The 25,541-nt window shown below is 37.9% G+C and overlaps 1 protein-coding gene across 1 annotated transcript in view; it reads left to right on the plus strand.

Moving 5' to 3' along the window:
* Window positions 1–5,346: 5,346 nt before the first annotated feature.
* LOC148074667 (galactosylgalactosylxylosylprotein 3-beta-glucuronosyltransferase 1-like) overlaps window positions 5,347–25,541 on the plus strand; it is a 130,409-nt gene continuing 110,214 nt past the window's right edge. The window contains exon 1 of the mRNA XM_087795951.1: window positions 5,347–5,810. The gene's annotated coding sequence lies outside the window, so the exon portion shown is untranslated. The remainder of the gene's footprint in view (window positions 5,811–25,541) is intronic.

Below are 25,541 nucleotides of genomic sequence, written 5' to 3' on the forward strand. Positions count from 1 at the left end.
ATACTATAGAGTCACACATCACAACAATACACACACACTGATGATACTATAGAGCCACACATAACAACAACACACACACACTGACGATACAATAGAGTCACAGATCACAACAACACACACACACTGATGATACAATAGAGTCACACATCACAACAACACACACACACTGATGATACAATAGAGTCACACATCACAACAACACACACACACTGATGATACAATAGAGTCACACATCACAACAACACACACACACTGATGATACAATAAAGTCACACATCACAACAACACACACACACACACACTGATGATACAATAGAGTCACACATCACAACAACACACACACACTGATGATACAATAGAGTCACACATCATAACAACACACACACTGATGATACAATAGAGTCACACATCACAACAACACACACACACTGATGATACAATAGAGTCACACATCACAACAACACACACACACTGATGATACAATAGAGTCACACATCACAACAACACACACACACTGATGATACAATAGAGTCACACATAATAACAACACACACACACTGACGATACAATAGAGTCACAGATCACAACAACACACACACACTGATGATACAATAGAGTCACACATCACAACAACACACACACACTGATGATACAATAGAGTCACACATCACAACAACACACACACACTGATGATACAATAAAGTCACACATCACAACAACACACACACACACACACACTGATGATACAATAGAGTCACACATCACAACAACACACACACACTGATGATACAAAAGAGTCATACGTCACAACACACAACCTGATGATACAATAGAGTCACACATCACAACAACACACACACTGATGATACAATAGGGTCACACATCACAACAACACACACACTGATGATACAATAGAGTCACACATCACAACAACACACACTGATGATACAATAGAGTCACACATCACAACAACACACACACTGATGATACAATAGAGTCACACATCACAACAACACACACACTGATGATACAATAGAGTCACACATCACAACAACACACACACACTGATGATACAATAGAGTCACACATCACAACAACACACACACACTGATGATACAATAGAGTCACACATCACAACAACACACACACACTGATGATACAATAGAGTCACACATCACAACAACACACACACTGATGATACAATAGAGTCACACATCACAACAACACACACACACTGATGATACAATAGAGTCACACATCATAACAACACACACACTGATGATACAATAGAGTCACACATCACAACAACACACACACACTGATGATACAATAGAGTCACACATCACAACAACACACACACACTGATGATACAATAGAGTCACACATCACAACAACACACACACACTGATGATACAATAGAGTCACACATCACAACAACACACACACACTGATGATACAATAGAGTCACACATCACAACAACACACACACACTGATGATACAATAGAGTCACACATCATAACAACACACACACACTGATGATACAATAGAGTCACACATCACAACAACACACACACACTGATGATACAATAGAGTCACACATCACAACAACACACACACACTGATGATACAATAGAGTTACACATCACAACAACACACACACTGATGATACAATAGAGTCACACATCACAACAACAGACACACACTGATGATACAATAGAGTCACACAACAACACACACACTGATGATACAATAGAGTCACACAACACAACAACAGACACACACTGATGATACAATAGAGTCACACATCACAACAACAGACACACACTGATGATACAATAGAGTCACACATCACAACAACACACACACTGATGATACAATAGATCTTTTTGTTCCCCAAACAGATTTTAAATTCTTGCTCCGCAGTAATTTTCCCTCTTTAATCCCAGTGATGGTATTTTTCCCCCTGAATCCTCGCTGGGCGGTCAAAGTCCTCTCAGGTGGATACACCCGTCGTTTCCAGTCATACATGCTGTCAGACGTCTGTGTCACACTCCCGTGTTTTCTTTTTTTCTTCCTCTCCAAACACCAGAGCTGCAGCTGACAAACCCACTGAAGCTCAAAATACCAAACGGCACTCGGCAGTCAAATGTCGCACGCACTCGTGGAATCATGGCGAGCATTTCTTCAGGTGATCATCAGATGATGATGACCGTCGGCTGAAGGAAGATTCGTTAAAAAACCTCCTGATCCTATTCATGCATGTGGAAATAAAAAACAAAAACGTTTTTTCTCTTCCCATCCCGACGGGCTTGTTTATCCTGATGTAATGTCCGGGACGTCGTTCCCAGAAGCCCCGGCTGGATGTTCCAGCGGTCCTGGCCCAGCTTCTTTAGAGACTCGGGGCCCCGGGAGGCTCAGGGGAGCGAAGCTGGCATTTTTATTTATTTTAAAGCAGACGCTGTCTCACCTCCGCAGAACACAGAGTCTTTATTTAGCCGCCGTGTCTGAATGCTGAGCGTCGAGGCGACCCGACCTGCCCGTCGCAGCTGGAGACACAAAACAGACTAATGTGTGGAACCAACACTACTTTGTCGGAGCGTGTTTTGTTGGGAACAGTAGCCGCGCTGGTTATCGGCCGCTCGACCAGAAGCTTCACGTGTGACACGATTGTGTCTCTGCCAGGATGAACGCGCCGTTGCCAAACACAGCATATGCTCTTGTCTTGAATATTATATACAGATATTCTTCTGCACCGTGGAGGCGATCTTGGAGAGTGTGACGCCCTCGAGGTGAACGAACCGACGCTTCATTTATTTCCTGCTTTGCACAAAATACCTGCAACGAAAACTTGGTTATTCCAAGTTAAAATCACTGTCAGTTTAAAAGTCCTCAAAGCGTCATTTCCTACTCATGTCGACTAATTTTTATTATTTTCACAGTAAATCTGTTCTTTTTAGAGTTATAGACAAAAATGTTTGTTCATTTTAATGTAGCGACTGGAGCTCAGTTGTCTTCGTCTTCATCTTCGTCCGAAAAGAAACTTAAAAACATCCAATTAATTCCATACTGCTCCACTGTGACGTCCAGACGAGAATAAAGATGGAGGGATGAGAGAAAAGGGAGGGTAAAGGAGAGAGAGCAGTGTAGAGCGGGGTCAGCAGGGTCTAAAGAAGACCATATAGAGTGAAGGAGATCCATCAGTTTTCTCCAAGAAACCATCCCAGAATTTGATGGAAGAACCCATTACTGCACCCACTAAAAAAAAAACCTCCCATGATGCCTTTCTACACAATGATTTTTAATCATTGACGGCTGATTGGTCGCTATGATACGGTATTTAAATTTTGCTTCTATGTTATGTTATGTCGAAAGTCATCGACAGCTGTGATCGGTTGGCTGGGCGGCAAAGCATCATGGAAGCTGTTCAGGTCACCGTCACTCATAGGGATGACACATCATGTGTGATGTTGAGATTAAAAGTTTAAATAAATGTTCAAATTTCACTCATTTTCTACTCAACCTCCCTTTGACTAAGGGGTTTGTGTCAGGACTCGGGGCAGGAAACCCAAATGTAAAGGTAAGAAACAGGAATGATGAACAAACTACTCTAATCTAATAACAAAAAGACACAATAAAAAAAAAAGAAAGTAAAAGAAACAAAACATTGACCAAATGAACTCAAAATATTGTACTAGAGAAAAACACGTACAACAGAAGTTTGACGTCACAACAGAGACTGACAGACAAAGGAAGGTTTTAAACACAACAATCAAGGGGATCAGAGATCAGGTGAGACGAAGACACAGGTGACACGAATCAGGGCGATCAGGTCAAGAGGAAGTTGACAAGACAAGGATCAGTGATGTGTCTGAAATCACATCCTTCTCTTAGTGCACTGGTTAGTATCATCAGGATAGTGTACACACTAACTAGTAACTAATTCCCCACAGAAAGTATGTCTCAAATCAAACTCTGCTGCTACACACTAACAGGAAATGACGCTAACATGCTACAGACAGAAAACACTCGAGTGTGTGTCTCAAATCACATACTTGTGTACTTAAACTTAGTATTTTTAGTGCATAAGTGCGTCTCAATTCTTAGTATGTAAATGTAGTGCTCCATACACACTAGATTGTCACTAAAACTCCCGCAAAACTGATGTTTCGATGGACACTTTCTACACTAAACGACTCCATCTTAGTGACGTTGACGTTGTAAACAGAAGTTACGTCATATATACAGTATATTTATATATATATTCATATACGTACAGGTGTATTTCCAGCAGCAGTATGAGGATGACACTCGTCAATATTTCTCATATTTCTTGAAACCAAACGTGCTGCCAGCAGGTGGCGATAGTGTTCCTACAGCTGGTTGAAATCATCCTTAAATAGTAGTAGAAGAAGAAGCTGTCGCATCATTTCCTGTTAGTGCGTAGCAGCAGAGTTTGATTTGAGACATACTATCTGTGGAGGATTAGTTACTAGTTAGTACGTACACTAACCTGATGCATACTAACCAGTGCACTAAGAGAAGTGTGTGATTTGAGACACAGCTTGTGTGTGTGTCTACTGTCTACACTGTGAGCTCTCGTAGTATTAATTCAAGTGTTTCCTGTATGTGTAGCATGTTAGCCTTTAAGCTATGCTACAAACAAGCCTTAAGTTTAGACTTTTTAAATGTTTTTCAGAAATAATTTCTCATGTCGAGGCTTCAATACAAGAGTAATGTTACAGACGAGCAGTACGAGGTATTTGGAGTCTTTTTGGACAAAGTCGAAAACAAGTGAGCTCCAGTCGCTACATTAAAATGAACAAACATTTTTGTCTAGAACTGTAAAAAAGAACAGATTACCGTGAAGATAATCCAACATTAGTCGACATGAGGGTGAGTAGAAATTGAAGTTTGAATTTAACGAATTGACGAAGTAAACGTCACTACTTTGCTGGTTCTGTTCAATGCAGACGGCGATACATTCTCGAGTCCTGTATCAATATCAAGTACGTGTTGTTCTCCTCTGAGTGGACGAGCAAACGAAAGTAAACGTGTCACGTAGAAAGACAAAGGAGTGAATAAAAGAATAAAAAGCTGCTCCAGTTATTCCCATAACCACGTGTTCTCCGCTCTTCAACAGTGACCACTTCACTCCATCGTCGCTTTTCATTCTCCAGCCTTCACTCCTCCTCCTCCTCCTCCTCTCCTCCTCCTTCATCCCCCCCTTCGCCGCCTCGGTGCGGCAGCCCACCCTGCTCCCAGCGTTAATGGTACATGCCATTAGAAAGCCCATCTCCAGAAGGGAGGAGAATGAGGGAGGGGGGGTGGTCTCAACCTCGGCAGAAGAGGCTACTTTAGTCCCCCCAGCAGAAGCGCATTCACAGATGTCTCCGCACGCCTAGGCTCGTCACGACCCAGCGCTTTGTGTGGAGCCGACGGACGGAGGGTGAGACAGGCACAAAAGAAGGGAGACGGGCAGAAAGAAAGGAGGGAGGCTTGAGCCGGAGAAGCAGAGCTGCCACTCCGATCACAAGAAGAAGCAAAAAAAACAACCTCCAGGAGCTTCCAGATCCTTTTGTATCCTATCTCGCATCTCCAGCATCCAGAGACAGGTGTCAGCCCGGCATGGCCAAGTCCGAGAGGGGGGTCATTTGAAATTCTCCCACTCCAGTGGGGGGGGGGTGGGGGGTCTAACACCACCAGCAGCAGCAGAGGACGGGAGGAAAAGAAGGATTTCTAGAATGAATGGGAGACCCTTTTGCCGCATGCACTGGAATTAGCAGCTCGTCGGGGTCTCGGGGAAAATAAGGTAAGACCTCACTTTATGTTCTTCTTATCCGCCTGGATGGTCCAGTTGGCAGCGAAGAGATTCCATCTTTGCATCCTGGGTCACGGCCGACAGCCGCCGCGTGGTTCCCCTTGAATTTTTGTCCTCCTCTTGTTGACGAGAAGATATCTTCTGAGGGGAAGTGATGGAAGAGAAGATTAATCCTCGGCAGGAGGAGGCTGGAGAGAGAGAGAGAGAGAGATGTGTCCAGACCTTCAGATGGAAGAAAAAGTTCAGATGTGGAACATGCTGGTCACATGTCGGAGGTCAGAGGAGGTTTTGAAGGCTCTCGGGAAGGTGCAGGGCGAGGAAAGAGCAAGTGCGAGTTCTCTCCAGGAAAGACCTGACAGCACACTTTAAGTGTGGACCCCTGGGAGCCTCCTTCAGATGGAACGTTACAACTTGTTCAGAGAGTAAACAGAAGTGGAGGAGAAGGTGGAGAAGAATAAAAGTGGACTCCAGGTTGGGCCGAAGCGAGACGGAGATGCTGGTACGAATCCTAACTTCTACGAACAAGTGACTGAAACACTGGGCCAGGGTCTGTTGTGAGGGTAGTGAAGAAGAGAAGAGACTGTATTGATGCATCGAATTAAAAACACAAAAAACAATTTGGTTGATAATGATTTAGTCCACGTCTTGCAAACTCACGTGGGGCCAAACTCTTCCAGCGGTTTTACTGATTGAACAAACAAAATGTATTTTTACTAATCGTTTATTTTAGTTTGTTCGTTCTTCGAGGGTCAATTCATCTAAACAATCGTTTATCTTTCAGCAAACACTGACTTAAGATTCATCTTATTTGAAAGTCTTTTTATCGCAATGAATTCTCAAATATTTTTCAAATATTGTACAAAATATGTATAAATTGTTATTATTTATACATAAAAAGAAAAGAAAATACATTTAAATACAAAAAAACCACATAAAAGAGTAAGTAAGTAAGGAGTAAGAACGAGTTAAACTACTTCCCTACTACCCTTTTTTTATTATTATTATGTGGTTTGTAGCAAATTACCAAACATATTTCTACACAAATATCCTTAAAAATGCATCCTATACAAGCACTCATGGCTTAAACATAACATATACTGTAGATCCTCTTGTATTTTCTATATTTAAAAAATACAACAAGATATATGCATACACTCTGATATCTACAGTATATAAATAGATAATATATACACAAACATACACCGTTATCAATATCAGTGCAAATATAAAATATACTACTTTAATTTCAAAAAAACATCAACACTATTTTCTATATTCATCATCTTCAGTTAATACACTTCCTCTTCCATGTATTTATTAATTTAGAAATATTATTTTTCAACAGATACTTTTGTACTTGTCTGTTCCAAACAGTCGCTCCATACCTTGATGTGCTTTTCATGTTCACATCCATTATACATTATACATTATACATAATACATAATACATAATACAGTACCAGACGGGTATTTGGCCATCATTGCCATTATTCAATTGTACTGTGTTTTTGTATATTATTGTGTTTTTGCTTTATTTGTATGTGTTGTTATGTAAACTGCATCTTTGTTGAGGACTACAGATGGAAAGTAGCATTTGTGTTAAATCTGGTGCAGCATCTTTTCAAGGTAACTGCACTTTGACCTTTTAATAAACTGAACTGAATCCATGATATGTATAAATACGTCATATTAACAGATTCATTTCTGAGGATATCATCTTGAAATAAGTCGGTAGACACAAACAAAATATTTAAAACTTCAAGTCGTGTCACTGAGTGTTGCACTAAAATACTTTTATTAGAATTGGCAGAAATATAATACTAAGCTGCAGAAACCTTACCAGAACAGGACGTGTTACCCAGTTGAGTAAGGAGTTTAGTGTAAACAGCACAGGTACAGCTGTTTTCACACAACTATATTAAACCAAGTGAATCTATAAAACAAAAACAAGAATCAACATGCTAGTTTTGTTAGCCTTCTTAGCTTAGGTAGCCTTATAAGCTTTGCTAGCCTTATAAGCTTTGATAGCTATGTTAGTTTTGTTAGCTTTGTTAGCCTTGTTAGCCTTATACACCTTGATAGCCATGTTAGCCTTGTTGGCCTTATACACTTTGATAGCCATGTTAGCTTTTCTAGAGTTGTTAGCCTTATAAGCTTTGCTAGCCATGTTAGCTTTGTTACATATGTTGGCTTTTTTAGCATTGTTAGCGTTGTTAATCTTATAAGCTTCGCAAGCTTTGTTAGCTATGTAAGCTTTGTTAGCCTTGTTAGCGTTGTTAGCTTTATAAGCTTTGCTAGCCATGTTAGCTTTGTTAGCTCTGCTAGCTCTGCTAGCCATATATCCTCAAGAGTTAAAAAGAAAATTGTAAACAAACAAGAACACACTTTTTTTTTCTAAAGTCGCATTAAGTTGATTAATTTTATCAGTCAATTGTAAGGTTTATTAATTTCATGTTTCCAAAAGTCAAACAAAACAGCAGCAGTTAGAAGCCATACGAGTGAAAGTAAGAAATCTGTTAAAGAAGATTCTAAATAAAGGTGAAACCGTCTGTTTTGTGACCCATTTTTACGGAGGATTTCGTCTAAATACCTTCAGAACTGAATTCAGCCAAACAGAGTTTTCTACTCCAACAAAAACATCCTCTACATTCAGGGAATATTCCTGCAGCTCTGAGGAGAGATATCTGGCAGGTGTGGATCCGTCAACATCCAAGAGTATTCCGACATGATAGAAACACCTGGCATCGGCTTCTCAGCGTGCGCTGATCACACTTGCATGCTGGGAATCCGAGCGTTTCTTCCCAGCTGTTTGCGGCGCCGGCGCTAGCATGCTCCCGTAGCGGTGCACTCTGTGACTCGCGTTTATATTTAGTTTCTGCTCCGTCGACAAACGTCAGCAAGTAACACCCAGACCTCATTTATGCAGGCGGACGGCTTGTCATTGACTCCACGTCCATGGTTCCCCCTTTTTCCTCTGACCCCTCGAAGCGCTGACCGCACAAAATACTCAGATGATGTTTGGGCGACTGAATAAAACCAGCTGGAAATGTGACAATCCTGGCTGAAATCATACAAATTTAAATGATGCGTCTTTTATTTGAATATCGTATACTTTTATCATTTAATTTCTTTTGTTGATTGTAAGGGGGGCAGAAGACCCCCATGAAAAAGATATGTCCAATTTGTATTAAAATATAAACCATATGTATTACATAATATAAAATATAAACTATATTACTTACTAAATATAACACGATTTTCAGAATCTCATGGAATACTGTTGATTGTAAGGGGGCAGAAGACCCCCATGAAAAATCAAAATATGTTCAATTTGTATTACAATATAAACCATATGTATTACATACTATGAAATATAAACTATATTACATACTAAATAAAATATATTTTCAGAATCTCATGGAATACTGTTGATTGTAAGGGGGAAGAGGGACCCCCCTGAAAATGTTTAAATCTGACAAAGACAAAAATACTTTGAAATAAGAACAAAGACTACTGACCTCTCAGTGAAGGTTTAATGGGAGAGATAATGGGGAAAATTAGGTAACTGGAAAGGGGGCAAAACGGGGTGCAGAAAATCCAAAACTAGTCAAATTTTGTCAATATTTAAACAAAAAATGAGTTAAAATGTCAAGAATCACATGACATTTTTTTGATTAAAATGGGGCCGAACACCCCTCGATGAAACGTCAGGATTCAAATTTCTTTTGAGACAAAAATGCTTGAAAATGAGTCGTAGACTGAACTTCTAATGAAAATTCGAGGGGCCCGGAAAATGTAATCAGGTAACGGTAAAGGGGGTAAACAGAAGGGCAAAATATTTCCTATTTTGATTAAATTCAAACCATACATATTACACTCTAAGCAATAAAAGATTTCCAGGATCTCATGAAGTATTGTTGATTGTAAGGGGGCGGAAAGGAGGCAGAAGACCCCCCTGAATATGAATAAATCTGATTTTGATGCAACCAAAATCCTTGAAAATGAGTATGTAGACCACTGTCCTCGCAGTGAAGGCTTAAGTGGGGGCGGGGGGGACTAAATCAGGTCACAGGAAAGGGGGCAAACAGAGTTCAGGAGACCCAAATTGAAATTCCAAATATGTCAAATTTTGACAATATTTAAACTCTATGTAATATATATGAGTCATGAGTATTTCCAGAATCTCATGAAAATGTGTCTATTGTAAGGGGGCGGGAAGGGAGTCACAAGAGCCCCCCTGAAAATACATATTTGTTGAAATGTGAATGATATGTACTACATAACAAGTAATATCTACGGAATATTCAAATATTTCGATGTAAACTACTGAACTCTCAGTGAAGGTTTCAGGGGGGACAGACACCCGATCTAGTCGAGGGAAAGGGGGCACAAGGAGGGGAGAAGACCCCCTCATACAATTCTAACTATTCAATTACTCTCTTCGCTGTGTCTCTTTTAAGGCGGGGGTTTAGATGTATTTTTATACCTGGGCAATGTCATGGTATTACAGCTTGTATAATAATAGTAATTAATCTTGTTGAACTACAAACGCCCTTAGCTTTGTCCGACTCCCGTAAACCTCCTTCTGAACTGAATCATAATCCTCTCTTAAATATTTAAAAGTAACAAATTAAAAGTCCTCAGACGACAATTAAACTTTCTGTTTTATTAGTAAAACATTTCTGTAACGTATGATGGTTATATTATCGTGATAAACGACTAACTAGGAATATTTCTGCCAAGTTTGCATAAAGAAAAAGGTGGTTCGGCAACACTTGGTTTCATATTTTCTTTTTTTTGTTGTTGTTTCATGAGATATATATGTTTTATTTGATTGACTGAAGAACGACCCACACTAAAAAAATCTATGTTTCCAGAATGAATGAAATATTTCAGAGATAAACTCACAGATGACTTCATGTTGTGAAACATATTGACATGAATATTGTGTTGAACACACGATGGTTCTCCGCAGGTACAAGCCTGAACATCCTGAGTTTTATTGAGTAAAAACTGTTCGACGCCGATAGTTCGGCATCAGAACACACGACATTAATTGGTTTGAGCTCATCAAGACGACGGGATTAGACGACGAGCGAAAGGGAAACCGAACGACGTGGAAAAACAGTGGGCAGAGCGTGGACTTGTGCAGAGGCTCGACCCACGCCGGGAGCAGAGAGACGCAGGTTTTTGAACCCCTCTCTCCGGTGGGCTAAATGAGCGAGCGTTTGAAGTGGTTTCAGCGAGCGCTGAGCTTCTCTTTGAAGGTAACCGAGCACCTCACCGTTGCAGTTATGCGGCAGGGCGGCCCGAGGCAGAGAACGAGGAGCCGGCGAGAGCGAGAATAAAACTTTTTTTAATCAGCTGTCAGTCAGTTCGGAGTCTGGAAGGCCTGGAAACATGAAGCAGAATGACTTAACGACACCTTTGACTGAGGCTCAACATTGAGTGGAATTATCTCAAAGATTCAGCACAAATCTTGTCGCACATGAAGGGGGAAAAAAGTCGTGAAGCCTCCGCGGAGTTCAGTGATGATAGAGATGATGCTGCAGCTTTATCAGTTGAACTCGGATAAACCTTCAGAGATATTTTATCTCCAGACTTGCTGTTGACAGTTGGAGGCACAAGCTTTATATGAGAAGCTTGTTTTGGTCCATTTGTTTTTGCTTTGTTTTACCAAAAACTATGAATAATAATGTCCATAACCTGCGATCAAACTTGGTGTTGTTATTTTCTCTTCAAACAAAACTATAATCAGTTCAAAACGTGGATGGATGGATAGATGGATGGATGGATGGATGGATGGACAGATAGATAGTTAGATGTAGGAGACCTCCAGAGGGATCAATAAAGTTCTGATCTATCTATATAGAAGCACCACTTGGAAAAAAATATATATATATATTTATCTACACATGAATAACATGATCAATATTTTGTTGGTTTTTTCACAATTTTTGTCACAAAAGAGCAGTTTGTATATGTAGGGTGTTTCTATAATCTCCCTAGAGTCACAATAAAATAAATTCTTGTTAAAAGTAGGAGAAAAAGGAAAGAAAGACAGTCAAAAAACTAAAATAAATTGTATCACTGTGAATAGAGAATATTGATTTTCTTTTAAACATTTTTAAACGAAAATAGACCAATATTTGTATTTATATTAAATACATTTTATTATCAGACACCTTTGTAGTTTTTCCCTTCAAATAATTGATCAATTGTGTTAAAACATGTACATGGTATGTGTTGTTTATGTAGTACTACCAAAGCATATATTAATGTCAGAGATTTAAATAAGTATCTACCATTGATTTTAAACTGAACAGCAGTGACAGTGTTTTAGATCAAAAAGTACATTTTGTTCTCTTCAAACAGTGAGTTTCATTAAAAAAATATATATATATTAATATTTTGAGCTTTTAAACGGTAACTCTATTATTTAACTAACGATGTGAATATAAGTTGACGATCCATAAAAACAACCAGCTCAACAAAAATGCTCGTCACACGAAGGAATCGGTGAAGATGAAGCAACGACATTCACGCTCAGCACGACCAAAACATTACGTTACCCACGAGGCAGTGCGACCGACCGCTCGCTCTCCTTTTAATTGGTTCCACGGAAGGTGGTCGTTACCATGTGGAGGAAGAGACGCGTCTGACTCTCACGCGTCATGTGTAAGTGTGTAAGTGTGTGTAAGTGTGTGTAAGTGTGTGTAAATGAACGTAAATTGACATGTGGAAACACACCAGGAGGAAATGAGAAAATATAGGTTGTGAAAATTATACATTTATATCATTTCTGTATCTACATTGTCAGACATTTTCAGAAAAGTATTTCAACGTAAATACATTGTTTTAAGACATTTTGTTTAAGTGTTCTCTGTGAAGGACCATAAATTACTCATGTATGAATAAATGTATAAATAAATGTATACATACGTAACAAAATGTATAAATGTATGAATACATGTTTGGATAAATATCAATATGTCAAAATGTCAAAATAAATAAATGACTTCTGATTTAATTTTTGTCAAAGAATGGAGCTATTTTACGTATAAATACACATTTTGTCATTTATACATTTTGACACTTATTTATACATTTTGTCTTCTATTTATTTAGGTATTTATACATTTTGTCTTCTCTTTATTTAGGTATTTATACATTTTGTCCTCCCTTTATTTAGGTATTTATACATTTTGTCTTCTCTTTATTTAGGTATTTATACATTTTGTTTTCTCTTTATTTAGGTATTTATACATTTTGTCTTCTCTTTATTTAGGTATTTATACATTTTGTCTTCTCTTTATTTAGGTATTTATACATTTTGTTTTCTCTTTATTTAGGTATTTATACATTTTGTCCTCTCTTTTTTAAGGTATTTATACATTTTGTTTTCTCTTTATTTAGGTATTTATACATTTTGTCTTCTCTTTATTTAGGTATTTATACATTTTGTCTTCTCTTTATTTAGGTATTTATACATTTTGTCTTCTCTTTATTTAGGTATTTATACATTTTGTCTTCTCTTTATTTAGGTATTTATACATTTTGTCTTCTCTTTATTTAGGTATTTATACATTTTGTCTTCTCTTTATTTAGGTATTTATACATTTTGTTTTCTCTTTATTTAGGTATTTATACATTTTGTCTTCTCTTTATTTAGGTATTTATACATTTTGTCTTCTCTTTATTTAGGTATTTATACATTTTGTCTTCTCTTTATTTAGGTATTTATACATTTTGTCTTCTCTTTATTTAGGTATTTAAACATTTTGTCTTCTCTTTATTTAGGTATTTATACATTTTGTCTTCTCTTTATTTAGGTATTTATACATTTTGTCTTCTCTTTATTTAGGTATTTATACATTTTGTCTTCTCTTTATTTAGGTATTTATACATTTTGTCTTCTCTTTATTTAGGTATTTATACATTTTGTCTTCTCTTTATTTAGGTATTTATACATTTTGTCTTCTCTTTATTTAGGTATTTATACATTTTGTCTTCTCTTTATTTAGGTATTTATACATTTTGTTTTCTCTTTATTTAGGTATTTATACATTTTGTCTTCTCTTTATTTAGGTATTTATACATTTTGTTTTCTCTTTATTTAGGTATTTATACATTTTGTTTTCTCTTTATTTAGGTATTTATACATTTTGTTTTCTCTTTATTTAGGTATTTATACATTTTGTTTTCTCTTTATTTAGGTATTTATACATTTTGTCTTCTCTTTATTTAGGTATTTATACATTTTGTTTTCTCTTTATTTAGGTATTTATACATTTTGTCTTCTCTTTATTTAGGTATTTATACATTTTGTTTTCTCTTTATTTAGGTATTTATACATTTTGTCTTCTCTTTATTTAGGTATTTATACATTTTGTTTTCTCTTTATTTAGGTATTTATACATTTTGTTTTCTCTTTATTTAGGTATTTATACATTTTGTTTTCTCTTTATTTAGGTATTTATACATTTTGTCTTCTCTTTATTTAGGTATTTATACATAATTCCTGGCATTTTGGCATTTTGACATTTTGTTGTCCATATGCAAATTAAGTGGGCGGGTCGAACATCAGTCCAAGGCAGTGATTGGTTGAACGGGTGTAAAGCATCGACGCTGCACGAAGACTGCAAGAATCTTTTCTGAAATCTTAGCAAACAAACTTAATAAGTTTTCCATGTTATTCATGTGCATAGGACTGATTTTTTATTTTCTCACAGATACAACACCAGCTCATGTGGCTTTTTTTTTTTTTTATCTTAATGTGATGAAGATATTGATTTATTTTGAAATGATCACACAGGGGAAACAAACCCATCGTCTACAACACAGTTATGGCGAGAATACACACAGCAGGTGGTCCGGCTCGCTCAACCACGGTCGTCTAGTGATGGTTTTATGTTTTGTCCTCATTACATCGAGTATCCTCTTGTAACAATCGTATCGTACCATCGTGCTCATTCTGGACGTCATTTTCTCCGATTTCCCGATTCATTCACGTTGTTTTTCATATTGTGTTCCGGCGTCTATAGCGAGCGTTAATGGTTGTGTTTCCTCAGAATAGTTAAGAAGCTCTTACGTGCTACGAACTTCTCGTGAGAGCTTCTCAGAACGCATTGAAGTGATTCCAAGAGTCGCTCTTATGCTGATCTGATCTTAAGCTCCGCCCACTGAAAACACTCCAATCTTGTTGACCATAACCACACCCACTCTGCTGTGATTGGTCGAGCATGGAGGTTTGTCTCCGCGATCGAATCTGAGGAATCGCGTCCAATGGCTGCTGCCACGACTCCCCTTGGATTTCTGTGTTGCAGGTATCAGTGCTATTTATAACTTTGAACCCCCAGTGAAGCTACATAGAGATGGTCTGTAGGTCTGTAGGAAAAACACCATTTAAAGATACGGGAATTTAAGAATCTCCCTTCATTGACTGTGTTACCACAGTATCGTGGACCTTTGTGTTGGAAAGAAACCCGATGAGAAAACCAAACAACCACGGAATGTACCGAGCCGAGCTCCAACACACACAGTTATATTTATAATATATTTATAATGACATATTTCTGAGGGAAAGTAACACTCTTGCAACATCTTGTCTCATTTAAGGAGAATGTTTTTTGGGAAAACTGATACTAGAGGTGAAAAAACATTAAGATCTAGATCGGATGGTGTGAACACATTCATCAAGGTATTTTTTGTTCTCCTCTAAAGGTGAATATATATAATATATATATATATGCAGTTCCATCGAGGCCTCGCGTCTCCAGGGAAGAGGCTTTAAATGCACACTGGCTTTTTATTTATTTTAATCAACATCTCAGAGGCTTAAAAAAGTTCTGAGGCAAAATCAAGACGCAGCGTAATGTTCTTGTGTTGTCGTACCGTTGTGGATTAACCTCTACGGGGCACTTCTAGTGGGTCTGGGCGCCCATTAGCGCTGCCATTGTTGGAGCCCATTAACAGGATGTAGAGGCATTAGAATACTCTGAGGCTCCACACAATTCAGCTGGCAGAGGTTCGCGTCGCCTCAGGTCCGTCGCTGCAGCTCGACCAGTGGAATTCAACAATAATTGCCGACACCTTTGCTCGCAGTGACTCGTTGAACCCTCGCTTCATCTTTTACAATATATCAATTAAGAACGTTTGTGTCAATATGCCATTCAAACAAAATTTAAAAGGAACTCAAAAGAAGTACAAGCTTTTAGACAAAACCAAAAATGTTGCTCTATGAATGGTTCTAAAAAAAACATTTAATGATGTAAAAAAATATATGTAAAACAAAAATTCAGCTTATTTTACAATACTTTTCAACCTTAAATGTCAAAGATCATTTTTTAAGGACATGTTCTACAGTATTTATGGGGCCCTTGTGGGGGTCGAAATTTGGTGGTGTAGTTTTACTATGCAGGGTGCCGTTGTATTATTCCAAGAAGTCTCGTATTATTACTATGCGAGGTGCTGTAGTATTACTCTGCAAGGTGGCGTAGTATTACTATGCGGATGCCGTAGTATTACTCTGCAAGGTGGCGTAGTATTACTCTGCAGGGTGGCGTAGTATTGCTATGCGGGTGCCGTAGTATTACTCTGCAAGGTGGCGTAGTATTGCTATGCGGGGTGCCGTAGTATTACGCTGCAAGGTGCTGTAGTATTACTCTGTGAGGTGCTTAAGTATTACTCTGAGGTGCTGTACTATTACGCTGCGAGGTGCAGTAGTATTACTATGCGGGTGCTGTAGTATTACTCTGTGAGGTGCCATAGTATTACGCTGCAAGATGCTGTAGTATTACTCTGCAAGGTGCCGTAGTATTACTATGCGGGTGCTGTAGTATAACTCTGCAAGGTGCCGTAGTATTACGCTGCAAGATACTGTAGTATTACTCTGCAAGGTGCTGTAGTATTACTCTGCGAGGTGTTGTAGTATTACTCTGCGAGGTGCTGTAGTATTACTCTGCGAGGTGCTGTAGTATTACTCTGCGAGGTGCCGTAGTATTACTCTGCGAGGTGCCATAGTGTTACTCCACATGGTGCCGTAGTACTAGTCTGTGAGGGGCTGTTGTATTACTACATGATGTACTAGAGTATTACTCCGACAGGAGCTGTGTCATTACTTCATGAGGCACCGTTGTATTACTCTGCGAGGCTCCAATGTATTATATTCTCGAAGTGGTACTGCGATAAAGCGTTGTATTACTCTGTGAAGCGACATAGTATTATTCCGTGAGGTACCATAGTATTAGTCCACAAGACTTGCTAGTATTACTCCAAATAAAAGTAAATGCTCAGGATGACGCCGTTTTTTTGTCAGACTGTGTTTCTTTCTCTCTCTTACACAACTATAAGTTGTGTAACAACAGATCATGTATGTTGGACGACACAAACTATTCCTGGGTCACTGAACTCACATGACGCTACGAAGCTGCGCACTGCAAAAAAGGAACTTGGGTTTGAGAAATACAGTATTTATTTAAAGTACAGTATTCATGCATCGTAGCCAACGTCAACGATTAAGATGGATTGTTATTATTTTTGGGAGAAACCCATGAAAATTCGGATTTCTTGTGGAACGAATTCAACAAAATAAAAGCTTGCACTTCTTTCTCAGCTCGAAACAATCGCTTCAACAATAGTCCATACTGAATAATTGACACCAGATGGGTGTCTATCCTAATGATCTTTTAAGAAAATAATCTCATTACGAGAGTGTGCTGTGGGGCTCCTCCGTGGCCCTGGATTACCAAACAAAAAAGATGATTTGCGACAGCTGAGGTTGTGGTATCACTTGTGTTCACATTCATCTGGCCTGTTGGAGATTAGACGACGATTCTCCTGCAGGCGTGTGCAGCACGAACACACACACACACACACACACACACAGCGTCTACAAAACAATATGTGCAGCGGCGGCGGCATCAGCTCTGCAGCAGCCATTGTCAGCGACACACACAGACACATGTCGCTTGTTCGCACAATAATGACTTTCCTCGGGATCCTCAGTCCCGTGTTATAACAAACGGCATCAATTTGACTCGGGAATAATCAGCGTGATGGGGGGTTTAACGGAGGTAAATGTCTGATCTGCCCCCGAGGTCAGCGGCGAGATATAATAAATCCGTGTAGCCGACATAGGTCATCGCTCGCGATCGCTCCGCGGACATGAAGCGACAGCGAGCGTCGACACTGAAGGTCACAGCGAGTTCAGAGCGAACAAACAAAGCGCTGACGTGAGTCACATGACGCGGTGATACGTCGTCGAATGGACGCCGATGTCGGGCCCACGGTTGAGATGATGCTCATGGAGACGGAATCATATTGAATTATTTATTTTTTAGTGATTATTCGAGAATTCACTTACATTAAAATGGATAGTTCACCCAAAATTATACAAGGGACATTACAGAAGAGCAGTTTGAAGGTATTTAGATGTTTTTAAGTGTCTTTTTGGATGAAGATGAAGACCAAGACAACTGAGCTCCCGTCGCTACATTAAAATGAACAAACATTTTAGTCTAGAAATCTAAAAAAGGACGAAGATGAAGACGAAGACAACTGAGCTCCCGTCGCTACATTAAAATGAACAAACATTTTAGTCTAGAAATCTAAAAAAGGACAAAGATGAAGACGAAGACAACTGAGCTCCAGTCGTTACATTAAAATGAACAAACATTTTTGTCTATAACTCTAACAAAAGGACGAAGATGAAGATGAAGACAACTGAGCTCCAGTCGCTACATTAAAATGAACAAACATTTTTGTCTAGAAATCTAAAAAATGACGAAGATGAAAACGAAGACAACTGAGCTCCAGTCGCTACATTGAAATGAACAAACATTTTAGTCTAGAACTCTAAAAAAGGACGAAGATGAAGACGAAGACAACTGAGCTCCTGTCGCTACATTAAAATGAACAAATATTTTTTTCTAGAACTCTAACAAAAGGACGAAGATGAAGATGAAGACAACTGAGCTCCAGTCGCTACATTAAAATGAACAAACATTTTTGTCTAGAAATCTAAAAAATGACGAAGATGAAAACGAAGACAACTGAGCTCCAGTCGCTACATTAAAATGAACAAACATTTTTGTCTAGAACTATAACAAAAGGACGAAGATGAAGATGAAGACAACTGGGCTCCAGTCGCTACATTAAAATGAACAAACATTTTAGTCTAGAACTCTAAAAAAGGACGAAGATGAAGACGAAGACAACTGAGCTCGTCGCTACATTAAAATGAACAAACATTTTTGTCTAGAACTATAACAAAAGGACGAAGATGAAGATGAAGACAACTGAGCTCGTCGCTACATTAAAATGAACAAACATTTTAGTCTAGAACTCTAAAAAAGGACGAAGATGAAGACGAAGACAACTGAGCTCGTCGCTACATTAAAATGAACAAACATTTTTGTCTAGAACTCTAAAAAATGACGAAGATGAAAACGAAGACAACTGAGCTCCAGTCGCTACATTAAAATTAACAAACACCTTTGTCTAGAACTCTAAAAAAGGACGAAGATGAAGATGAAGACAACTGAGCTCCAGTCGCTACATTAAAATGAACAAACATTTTTGTCTAGAACTCTAAAAAAGGATGAAGATGAAGACAACTGAGCTCCCGTCGCTACATTAAAATGAACAAACATTTTAGTCTAGAAATTTAAAAAGGACGAAGATGAAGACGAAGACAACTGAGCTCCAGTCGCTACATTAAAATGAACAAACATTTTTGTCTAGAAATCTAAAAAATGACGAAGATGAAAACGAAGACAACTGAGCTCCAGTCGCTACATTAAAATTAACAAACACCTTTGTCTAGAACTCTAAAAAAGGACGAAGATGAAGACGAAAACAACTGAGCTCCAGTCGCTACATTAAAATGAACAAACATTTTTGTCTAGAACTCTAACAAAAGGACGAAGATGAAGACGAAGACAACTGAGCTCCAGTCGTTACATTAAAATGAACAAACATTTTTGTCTAGAACTATAACAAAAGGACGAAGATGAAGATGAAGACAACTGAGCTCCAGTCGCTACATTAAAATGAACAAACATTTTAGTCTAGAACTCTAAAAAAGGACGAAGATGAAGACGAAAACAACTGAGCTCCAGTCGCTACATTAAAATGAACAAACATTTTTGTCTAGAACTCTAACAAAAGGACGAAGATGAAGATGAAGACAACTGAGCTCCAGTCGCTACATTAAAATGAACAAACATTTTTGTCTAGGACTCTAACAAAAGGACGAAGATGAAGACGAAAACAACTGAGCTCCAGTCGCTACATTAAAATGAACAAACATTTTTGTCTAGGACTCTAACAAAAGGACGAAGATGAAGACGAAAACAACTGAGCTCCCGTCGCTACATTAAAATGAACAAACATTTTTGTCTAGAAATCTAAAAAATGACGAAGATGAAAACGAAGACAACTGAGCTCCAGTCGCTACATTAAAATGAACAAACATTTTTGTCTAGGACTCTAACAAAAGGACGAAGATGAAGACGAAAACAACTGAGCTCCAGTCGCTACATTAAAATGAACAAACATTTTTGTCTAGGACTCTAACAAAAGGACGAAGATGAAGACGAAAACAACTGAGCTCCCGTCGCTACATTAAAATGAACAAACATTTTTGTCTAGAACTCTAACAAAAGGACGAAGATGAAGATGAAGACAACTGAGCTCCAGTCGCTACATTAAAATGAACAAACATTTTAGTCTAGAACTCTAAAAAAGAACAAATTACTCTGAAAATAATCAACTTTATTCAAGATGAGGGCGAGTGGAAAATGAGTTTGAATTTGGGTGAACAAGTACTTTAAGCTTCTAAATCGATTTGAAAAATAAATTGTTTAAATATAATATATATGTTATTTATGGTAAATGCTTTTGCGGATCATAAATATTTCCTACATTTTTGAAAGCACCGTTTTTGTCGGTTAATGTAGTGAAGCGCGTTCTTCTCCTTTTTTTAAAGTCATCGTTAATGTTGTGAAATATTTTATCACATTTTTGAACTTGATTGATTGATTGATTTGTTCTGGTTGCAGGAGAAACACGCAAAAAACATTCCTTTTTAATGTTGATTTTCTCGCTTGGATATTTGCCGCTAATCCATTAATCCAGAAATATTTGTCAGATAAGAATGAATTTCATCTTAAATTGCTCAAAGTAACATTAGAAACATTTACGATGATTATATCAAAGTCTTAAAGTTAATAAATTATACAAAACAATTGTACACTTCATTAAAGGAGTAAAAAATCAAAAGTAAAATAAAAGCCCTCGTAAAAACTTCATATATATGTCACATTACAGATTGGAATACAGTAGGATCTGGAATCCTACTACTACTAGTACAGATTGGAATCCTGCTACTGAACTGGGATCAAATTGATATTGGTTAGGGTTTGATTACATCCGAATTTCTCCTTTTAGAATTGGAGATTGTCCTGGTAGAATTCCCATTTGTTCTAGGACAGGTTGGAATTCCAATATTCAGATCCCAATACAGTAGTAGAATTCCAATCTCTCCTAGTAGAAATTGTAATTCACTTGTAGAATCTGGAATCCTCCTAGTGCAGATTGGAATCCCAATATTCAGATCCCAGTTCAGTAGTAACTCTAACTGTAATCTCTACTAGTAGAATCTGGAATCCTACTAGTGCAGATTGGAATCCCAATATTCAGATCCCAGTTCAGTAGTAACTCTAACTGTAATCTCTACTAGTAGAATCTGGAATCCTACTAGTACAGATTGGAATCCCAATATTCAGATCCCAGTTCAGTAGTAACTCTAACTGTAATCTCTACTAGTAGAATCTGGAATCCTACTAGTACAGATTGGAATCCCAATATTCAGATCCCAGTTCAGTAGTAACTTTAACTGTAATCTCTACTAGTAGAATCTGGAATCCTACTAGTACAGATTGGAATCCCAATATTCAGATCCCAGTTCAGTAGTAACTCTAACTGTAATCTCTACTAGTAGAATCTGGAATCCTACTAGTACAGATTGGAATCCCAATATTCAGATCCCAGTTCAGTAGTAACTCTAACTGTAATCTCTACTAGTAGAATCTGGAATCCTACTAGTACAGATTGGAATCCCAATATTCAGATCCCAGTTCAGTAGTAACTCTAACTGTAATCTCTACTAGTAGAATCTGGAATTCTACTAGTACAGATTGGAATCCCAATATTCAGATCCCAGTTCAGTAGTAACTCTAACTGTAATCTCTACTAGTAGAATCTGGAATCCTACTAGTACAGATTGGAATCCCAATATTCAGATCCCAGTTCAGTAGTAACTCTAACTGTAATCTCTACTAGTAGAATCTGGAATCCTACTAGTACAGATTGGAATCCCAATATTCAGATCCCAGTTCAGTAGTAACTCTAACTGTAATCTCTACTAGTAGAATCTGGAATCCTCCTAGTACAGATTGGAATCCCAATATTCAGATCCCAGTTCAGTAGTAACTCTAACTGTAATCTCTACTTGTAGAATCTGGAATCCTACTAGTACAGATTGGAATCCCAATATTCAGATCCCAGTTCAGTAGTAACTCTAACTGTAATCTCTACTAGTAGAATCTGGAATCCTACTAGTACAGATTGGAATCCCAATATTCAGATCCCAGTTCAGTAGTAACTCTAACTGTAATCTCTACTAGTATAATCTGGAATCCTACTAGTACAGATTGGAATCCCAATATTCAGATCCCAGTTCAGTAGTAACTCTAACTGTAATCTCTACTAGTAGAATCTGGAATCCTACTAGTACAGATTGGAATCCCAATATTCAGATCCCAGTTCAGTAGTAACTCTAACTGTAATCTCTACTAGTAGAATCTGGAATCCTGCTATACAGATTGGAATCCCAATATTCAGATCCCAGTTCAGTAGTAACTCTAACTGTAATCTCTACTAGTAGAATCTGGAATCCTACTAGTACAGATTGGAATCCCAATATTCAGATCCCAGTTCAGTAGTAGGATTCCAATCTGTAATAGTACAGATTCCAGATCCTACTGCATTCCAATCTGTACTGTAACATATACTCGATCTATACATGATACATGTTCCAGGTACATAAAACCTAGCGTGTTGTGCAGCAGACGATCACTCGCTACAATGTTTCTAGTTAGAAAACATCAGGATCAGGTGAAATCGTCACATACTAAGAGATTCTTCCAGGTTTGACCAAAAAAACGATTTTCCAACCATGGAGTCACAGAATAAATGATCCTTCGTTTGCCATCTGGAATATTATCGTGAAGATTATAACATTAATGTGATAATTATCTTCAAAACTGACAACACTTTGATTCACTTCTACTGTGTGGGATATTTTGTGTGTCTGTTTGCCACTAAATCTTATTTTATTCTATACATTTTACCTTTATTTATAATAGACACGTGTCACAACATTGTGTTCTGATCTTCATGTGGTTTGAATGACTTACATATGATCAAGAATTCAATGGAATTCCTACCTTTGACAAGAGATTACATTTCTAGCAGTTATTATATTATTATCCACGAGTGTGATGAATATGCTTTACTTCCCGGGATCGCCGCGGTAATAACTCACAGATTAGGGAGCGGCAACCGCAAACACACAACAACAAGCAACAAAAATCCTGTTATTGAGGTGAAGCCGACTCTCTCAATTACCCTCTTAAGAAAATCCCGAAAAGCTTTGGTGAAAATCCAACAGCTTTGCCGACAGCTAAGTCCACCTCTGAGAGGGATCGACTGCCGACACGCCGCGGCGCTATTAGCTACGATTAAAAAGTGAACGATTAAATATGTGAAACCACATTTTGTCGTTCGCTCGCACAACTCTGGACGTTATGGATGATTTGTTGAACACATTGAAAGTAGTAAACAAAGATCAGCAGGAATATTGAGAGAATTAGAAGTATTTTGATTTCATAACAGTCACAGAACGTTCCACACAAGTGGATGTTTTGCTCCTATAACGTAATAATCTTTCTTAAAGAGTATATTGTTTAATACTAGCATGAATTGTGTCCATTATTATGAGTTTTCTATTTGTTTCATTTATTCTGCCTATTTCTTCATGTGTTTCCTCACTTCAGTTAAATACCTCTTGTAGGTCAAACTTCCATTGAAATACATTTTGAAATATATATGTTTATTCATCATATTTATATGTTTTTTATGTAATTATTATGTTCTTTTTGCTGGTAGAAATATTATTAAATAACTAAAAAAAAATCAAATAAATATCCAACTAAGTTCAAGAAATTAAAGTTCATTTTTAAACAATTTGGTTTATATTTTTTTGAAGTTTTAACAATGATATTTCCTTTAGTTTGTTTTTTTGATCGAGGGGCCCATGACTAAAGTCTATAATGTGGCCCCGTAGGATATTCTATTGGGGACTCCTGTGCTCAACAATAAAGTTAAGCTTCTGTAAAGTTTAACTTAAACTCCTCACACGACATTTAATGTCTGAAAACGTTTTTTCAAACACGGGAAAATCACCTTATTTTCCTACTAAATCCATTTATTCCCGTTGATCTTCTACGTCGTGACTTCTGTTCACATGTGGTTTCAGATGTTGCTGCAGCAGGATTCTGTTCGCTTGGCCAGTTAAGAATAGAGGGGGAAAAAAAAAAGGTGTGACAAATGAAAATGAATTGCAGCGACACGTTTCCTTGTCTCCGAGTCGAAGCGTCGGAGTGGTTCAGTCCCGGGGGCCGCAACACGGATCCCACCCCCGGGCTCCGGAGCCGCGGCATCGCAGTGCAGACGTGATGACTTTTCTCTCTCGCTCGTGAACCAAGTGTGGAATTATTGGAGCAGATATTTAGTCATGACCCGGTGATTCATCGCACACACACTCGCAGCTGTAAAAATGTGTCTCGTCGTCTTCGCCGCAGCTTCTGGTTGTTGTTTTTAACAGCGTGAAAATACGAAGACGCTCGATGTGTGTTTGCATTGAGTTGTTTTTATAATAATGTTTTCGTGTAGCAATGAGATGGATCGAAGCCATGAATAAGTAGAAATGAAGTTGTGCTGTAGTGAGTCTGAACGTGTAGGCCGGTGTCAGGGCCTGTTATTCTCCTTTTCCGAGTTAACGTTTGCTAAGTTGTGAAAAATCCATTTTGTCAGAAAACCAAACCGTCACACCATTTTCCGAAAATTCACGATAACAAACCACAATTTGAAAATGTCCGACGACTCAGGCAAAAACAAAATAAGAATGAAGCAAAAAGACATAGTAATGGCTGCAGACTGGACACACGAGGGCAAACGAAAATTGTTTTAAAAAACTCACAAAATGGTTGACAATTGTTACAATTGAAGAATATCCAGTAAACAAGGAATGACCAGGACTTCTTGTAGTCATTAGACTCGATCAAGTGGAATTTTATGTTTGTTCGGGAGCCTCTTAAGAAAGGAAAGAAACTATCTTATTTACACTATTTTAATGTTTATTATATAAAACAAATTTGCTTCACAGTTTGTGCGACTTGGACGCTCTAACATGGCTGACGTGAGATCCGAGGTAACTGCAGAGTTCATTCCTATTATAGAAGAAACGTGAGTTTACTTTTTAATCCCAGGATGATTTTGCCTCTAGAGCACGTAACGAAATACTCATTTAAATATAGATTTGAGTGGATTTGGTTAATGTCGCTGAGATGATTCAGTTAAAGTAAGTTTTATGTTCTGA

The sequence above is a fragment of the Callionymus lyra genome, chromosome 7 (assembly GCF_982586985.1).
Source record: "Callionymus lyra chromosome 7, fCalLyr1.hap1.1, whole genome shotgun sequence".
Classification (NCBI taxonomy): Eukaryota; Metazoa; Chordata; class Actinopteri; order Syngnathiformes; family Callionymidae; genus Callionymus; species Callionymus lyra.